This window comes from Kryptolebias marmoratus, linkage group LG8 (assembly GCF_001649575.2).
Source record: "Kryptolebias marmoratus isolate JLee-2015 linkage group LG8, ASM164957v2, whole genome shotgun sequence".
NCBI lineage: Eukaryota > Metazoa > Chordata > Actinopteri > Cyprinodontiformes > Rivulidae > Kryptolebias > Kryptolebias marmoratus.
In genome coordinates, this window is record NC_051437.1 from 13,329,259 (window position 1) to 13,336,111 (window position 6,853).

At 41.1% G+C, this 6,853-nt stretch overlaps 1 protein-coding gene across 2 annotated transcripts in view; it reads right to left on the reverse strand.

Annotated features, from left to right (window-relative positions):
• Positions 1–3,280, reverse strand: part of LOC108232156 (prickle-like protein 2) — a 51,489-nt gene extending 48,209 nt beyond the window's left edge. For both annotated transcript variants that reach the window (XM_037976775.1, XM_017409768.3), the window contains exon 1: positions 2,981–3,280. The gene's annotated coding sequence lies outside the window, so the exon portion shown is untranslated. The remainder of the gene's footprint in view (positions 1–2,980) is intronic.
• Positions 3,281–6,853: the final 3,573 nt, after the last annotated feature.

A 6,853-nucleotide genomic window follows, 5' to 3' on the forward strand; every position in this document is an offset into this window, starting at 1 on the left:
AAAAAAACTAGTTAGGCGGAAGTGGGCGTGGCCAATGTAAAAAAGATGCAGAATCATCCATGGTTTCAGGGGCCATCAAGATTTTGAGTGTAGGACTTACGGTTTAGGAGTTATTCGCAAAAACGCATTGTCCTTTGTTATAGCGCCCCCTAGGCATGGGACGGTATGATTTTTTTTGTCTGAGTAGCGGTAGGGGTTTTGTATCAGGCTGTCTGGTTAGCTTTTCCCCAGCATTTTCTCGTTCTTCTGGGCAACGCGTTTTACCGGAGAAAAATAATAATAAAGAATACACAATTACTAAAAATCCTTACAAAAACAATAGGGTTCCCTGCTCCGCTGGGAGCAGGCGAACGGCCATGCCTTGCATTGGCCGCCCGCTTGCTTCCGCGGGCTTGGAACCCTAATAATAAAATCAATATAATATGAGCGTGTTGGACAGGTTTATGTGTGCCACTGGATGCTCTTCATGTTTCTGTTTACCATATAAAGGTTAAAATATTACATGTGGGTCACAATTTACAACAGGTAGTTTGTTTTAAACATGACACAAAAAGATTGTAGCAGTTTGATGAGGCTTGACAATACAAACAGAGGGGGACCTTGTTCAGTTTTTCCTCAGTCAACAAGACCTCTGTTTTAATTTATTATGACACAGCAGGGCAAATGCACGGTGCCCTGTTTGGCATTGACTGCAATGCAATGCAGGTTTCATTTTCCTATTCAGAAACCTTTCAAAAAGGCTGTGCTTAAAGCTACTGTACAAACTATCACCATGGTAACCAGAACATTCTGCAAAAATGCAACAAAATGAATAAAAGAACGAAACAAAACCCAAAAAATCCTACCTCTGATAAATTCACATGTAACTACTGAAGCAAATATCTTATTTTTCTCAATCTTACGGGGAATCTATAACAACCACAACAAAAGTTTCCAATCCCATTTCCTCACCATGATGCAGCACTCCATTGCTCTTTTTCTGTTTTATCAACCTTACATAAGAGAAAGGTCAAAACATATCTATTATTAAATGACTTGGTCGGGTATATTGCATTATTGATCAACTCTGTATGGCCTCCAAACACACACGGTGTGCCACTGGCCCAGCTGTCATGTGTTTAGGTAAAAATTAGCCCCAGGTCGCCTAATTAGCAAGAATCCTGCTTTCACCAAGCTAAAAAAAACACCACGAGTGGTGTTTATTTCAGTGGGCAACGAAGGGATCCATTGTTGGAGGAAACACTGAACATGAACAGCATTGCAACTCGTCATACAGTCCTCTGAAGGGACCGAACAGACAGGTTTTGTGTGGTTGATGGAATTGTATAACATCTGACTGAGACACCTGAACTGTCAGCATATCAGGGCCATAAAAGCAGCACAGAAGCAGGAATGTACTGTGAAAACACTGCATGGGGCAGAGCAGCAAGAGCTCTGAGACACCCGCCCACCCTTCCTGAATCAGCCGTTTCTGTGGCGACCAGAGCGAAGAGAGGGGGGTGCAGGTGGAGGGAAGTGCTCAGTGAAATTGAAGAGAGAGAGAGGGAGAGAGAGACAAACATTTCAAAACCTGGTGGGAGAAACGCAGAGGAATGGACGGACCGATGGTGGATGGAGGGAGGTGAGGGGGTGATAAAGGGATGAGGCAGGGGTCATCGGGGTGCATGGGGCCGATTCCTCAGCATCGCAGTCAGTGACAGATTGACAGTCAAAGGCAAACAACAGCAGCATCTGATGAAAGACACAAACACTGAGGGGATTTTTCACTGTCAGTGGCAGCCCCGACCATGGTCATGGCTCAGGGGGTTAAACCATCTGACAAAGTCTCTCTGTGGAATCGCATTCAAAAGCTTCTCCTTGCTCAATTCAAGCAGACTCTAAATAAGTCAAGGCATGTTGAGGAGTTACTTTACCGACAAACTTCAAAGGAAGAAAAAAGTGAACTCAACAAGTGGTCCAACGGAAGAGAGGGTTTTTGCTGAAAACAGGGCTGCCATTAAACACATCCAGGGATGCTGGAAGCGACAAGTGGCACATCCCAACATGGAGGATAAGGTGCAAAATCAGAGCAAAGGTTGGTCTTAAAGATATAAAACAAAAAACATGCTTATTATACCCATAAAAGCTACACAAATGTGATAAATTCAAAGTGCCATTACCTTAGGACACATGGTTAAAAATGTACACATAGACAACAGCTGACCAACTCCCTATGCACGAATAGCTTTTAAGAACCTTACTCAATACATTTATTTTTGACACTGTCATTAAAATGTAACAGACTCGAGCATAAACTGAGAATATTGCCACAAATCCACAACAAATAGGAATGAATGCAGCAGCTCTCTGTTGCGCAGTTGAGACCAAAATCTCACACTAAGCTCAGGAAAAACAATTCGAAATGCAAGAAGCCTGCGGACGGTTGTTGCCAAAACTCCACACAGACTCTCTGCAGGGCTGCACAATCTGCATTCCATCAGATAACATAGCCCGCCTTAAGCGCAGCATCTGAAATCACACTCTGTGCGTGTGTGTGTGTGTGTGTGTTTTTTTTATCTGTTTCTTAAGAAAGCAGAGAGATGGGAGGAAGAGCGGAAACAGTTTTCAGTCCACCTATTCTCTTGGTCAGGAACACATGGATTTACTCGTGGAAAAATAAAGAAGAAATATTGATTATTTCATCTCAATAAGATGCAACATTTTCCCTCAAGTTCTCGCGGTCTTTCTAATCAGTCAAGTCGTAAACTAACACCACAAGCATGCAACTGTACATGTAAAAACACCTATATCTGTCACATTCACACAGGTAACAAAAAGATAGGATGTCTTCAAAAGTATCATTAGTCCATGTAGATACATACACATATAGATGACTTAAATGACAGTAGAGAAAAGCACACTGAGCAGCAGAGATCAGAATCATATAGATGCCTCACGTCAGGCAGCATGGTTCTGCCCTGCTGATGCTCCTCAGACTCACCTGCTTGTGTGCTTGCTTTCAGGGTCCTTGTGGCAGCTCAGGCAGCGGCAGAGGTGCGCAGAAACTGGACCGAGTTGCTCACACTGGCAGTGTAGCAGAAGACTGACTGGTTCTGCTCTGCTCAGCTCAGCTCACTTCTCTTCCCTCCGAGTCTCAGAAACAAACAGCAGCTCTCTCCCTCCCTGCCTCTGACACACACGCACACACAACACACACACAGCAGCGAGCGAGGGGAAGGCTGAGGGGGCTGCAGACTCTGTGATCAGCACAAGTCTTTTCTTTCCTCCCTCTCCTGCAGGCAATGTGTCTCTCCTCAAGTATGGCTACAGGCAACAATAGCTGAGGAGATCAAGAGAAAAACACTGAGGTGTAGTCTATAGATTTAGTTGCCTCCCTTTTGCAAGTATTTATCTTGTGTGTGTTTTGGGTGTGAGGAACAAGCGTGCTCCAACAACAACAACAACACTGCGCACAAGTGTACAGGTGGTGGTGGTGGTGTGTGGGGGGGTAAAGCTTCACTCCCACCTTCTGCTCCCCCTTTTCACAAACGCCTACCCACCCCTCTTCTTGCCAGCCCCACACCAGCCTGTTAAAAATGAGTCATCAGCCACCAGCCAATGGTACGGAGGCGCACAGCTCACAGATTAGAATAACAGGAGTATTTATGCGCTCCAATAACGAGAAGAAGAAATGGAGAATTCTTCACGGGGACTGGTGTAGGGATGGTCGCTTATAACAACTAACATATTGTTTTAAACTAAAGCACATCAAAATGCTTGTCGATGGCAATCTTTGTGGTGTTTAGTGGGACATTTGCGAAGCAAAGAAAATTGGATTTGGTGCAACAAAATGAAGAAATTACAAAATGCACTGAAGCAGTAACTCAGATCTTTAAAGTGAGGTTCTGTGAAAAGGTTATGGACAGTTATTATCTTTTCTCATGTAGAAAGCTCTTTGAACAACTTCAGTTTGGTGAAAGTTTGGAGTTTAATACTTATTATAGTGACAAGCTAACAGCTAGTCCAAGTGAGGTCAATCCTAAAAAGCATAGCTGTCATCTTAAAAAAACTCCATTCTCTAAAATATTTCATGTAGCACTTTTTGGTAATGTTATTTTATCGCTGTCATTTTTTGCATAATACAATTAATATCATCGACTGTCATTTAAGGTGATAATGTTTTTGCCTGTGCCTCTGTGTGCCAGACCTAAGCAACCTTAGCAAACACAAACATGGCCATAACTCAGCCAATTTTTTAGATATTGAGGTAAATGTTGGTGTGGTAGTAGCTGAGAATCATTCCCTAAACATACTAACAGATTGTGTATGATCTGTTTTTAAAAAGCTGCTAAAAGCTATTGGAGTGAACTCTGTGTGTTCTTTGGCAAAATATCACAAGAACCACTGGATGAAGTTTAATGAATATCTCAAAAAATAATTATTGGATATAAATCTACAGCAGATTAACTTAATCTGCTTGGATTACCCATTAGCTCAATGATAAGGTCAGAATTAAGCTCTACTTCTCCAAACTCGGGTTGTTTAAAGTGCTACTGTATCTACAGCAGGTAAGAGATAAACTGTTCACAATCTTTCCATAAAGCCCCACTTTAAAATATCTGAACTAACCCTTTATTGTATATGTCTGGAAATATACAGTGTTGGTCGCTGCATCACTTGGAAGGTGTGACTCACTGGTACATGATTCATTCAATCAATGCTGAGGCCACATTTGAGTAAAGTACCCTCTAACCCCGGCATCTGCTCGGAAAAAGGGAAGGTAAATGACCAAAATAAAAAAAAGTGCAGATAATCCACCACTGCGTAATTTGTACCTACGCAGTGAACCAAAAGGATCCAAGTGGGAGAAGTTATTTTCGGCATCCAAAGTACCATAAGTTGAAACTCTGGTTTCGTCATAGACCAAGATTTGATGTTTGTGACGTTTTCCTACTACAATAGTTCTAGTTTAAAAAGCCTTTTGGTCGAGTTTTACACAACTTCAGTCTCATAAATGGCAGCACTTTAGTCTGTAAAAAGCTGTTACAGTTCTGCTTCTCACTTCTACCCACTGCCTTTTTTGTTAGGCTATATTGTGTCCTTTAAAAGGTAGTGAATACTTTGGTAATACTATGAATTGTGAATTTGTTTATGAGTCTAAATTATACAGAAGAAAATTTACCATTACGCTGGAAAGTTTTCTGCCTGCGACATGTGTACTCACTGTTTCAGATCATCACTTGCACAGATTTAGCACCAAATACCAATGTATGCTGGAGAAAATGTGGCATAATATCCTGACTGAAATGTCACTCGGACCGTTGCTTTGATTGACATTGTTTTGAAACCTTTCCTCCAAACAACAGGCAGAAAAAAACCTTTCTGCTAAAGGACCAGAGGTACAAAGATTAAAAACATTTTCTGTTCAATAAGACTCAAAGATATATCTACCACCTCCCTAAGAAGCTTTCTTTGAAGGAAATGAGTCACCAAGCAAAGTGAAGATTGTCCTTTAAAGAAAAGAGATAATAGTAGCTAATGCCTGGATGATTTATTTTCTTCACAGAAGCAAAAAAAGACACTAACAGAACTTTTGATTGGAGTTTTGAACTCAAAAAGTGCCAAAAAATAAGTTTTTATGTATTTGCTTGGTATTTATTTATTTCACTTTATTACAGTACACTGATTATCTGTTGCTGCTCGGTGGGCATTGCTGTGGTCCTGTAACCCTGAAACTGTGGGTTTGAGCCCAGGTTGCGTAAAGAAGGGCCTCCGGAGTAAAACAGTTGCCTAATCTTCCATGTGAGTTTGCTTGCTGTGGCAACCCTTAAGGAAGGGAGCAGCCGAAAGAACGACAACAACTGTACACTGTAAACTGTACACAAAGCAGCAGATGTACACAAAAAAAACAAGCTCATGAACCCCTGAATGTATTTCAATGAAACTCTTAGAAAGTGATAGTCATTCGCTAACTATCTTAGCAAATACTAAAATGTTTCTGGTATTATCTCCAATTTGGTGTGTTAGTAGCTAACAGTCATCCCCAACACATATTCTGAGCGCTAACAGATTGAGCAACATCTTTATTTAAAACTTTGACATGCACGGTTGTGAGCAAAGGAATGCATATTATTTGCATATTAATGCAAATTATTTATTTTCCCAATTTTATCTACATGGTGTTAAAGATCCCACAAAAAGCACCTGGTGACGTGTGAATTCAACAAAGCTGTTGTTCAGAGCTGCAGCTTGTTTCACTGATCCTATTGGATGGAATTTAGTTTGCACTGTTGCCTCAGAGCAACAAAGTCGCAGGTTCAGATTTCATCTGTGGTCTTTGTATGTGGAGTTTTGCATGTTGTCACTATGCATGTGTGGATTTTCTCCAGGTTTCCTCCAACAGTCCAGAAATCTGCTTGTTGGGTTATTCGGTCATTCTAAAATGATTCTAGGAGTGCGTGCGTCTCTTTGCTTTGAGGTTGTGTGTCTCTGTTTGGGTCTTGTGACTAGTGATCTATCCAGGATGCAATTTGCCTCTCTTCCAGTGACAGCTGGAACAGACTCTCATCACCCGTGACCCTGAGCAGGACAGAGTGGGTTTGGAAAATGGATGGATAAATGGAATGGAGAAATGTCTGAGATTACACACAGAAAAAAGGTTCAATGAGCTCAGTCATCCAAAAAAAGCTCAGAGTTGAGATACTTCAGGTTTGCTCACATCAACTGAAGACAAAATTAAGGATAAATATAAAAATAGACGAGTAAAATAATTAAAATGTTATTCAAATTTACTGATGTTATTACAAATTCATTTGTTTATATTTACTGTTTTTCTCAACATAGGATTGTTTAGTTCTCCACGGTGGTGCTATCA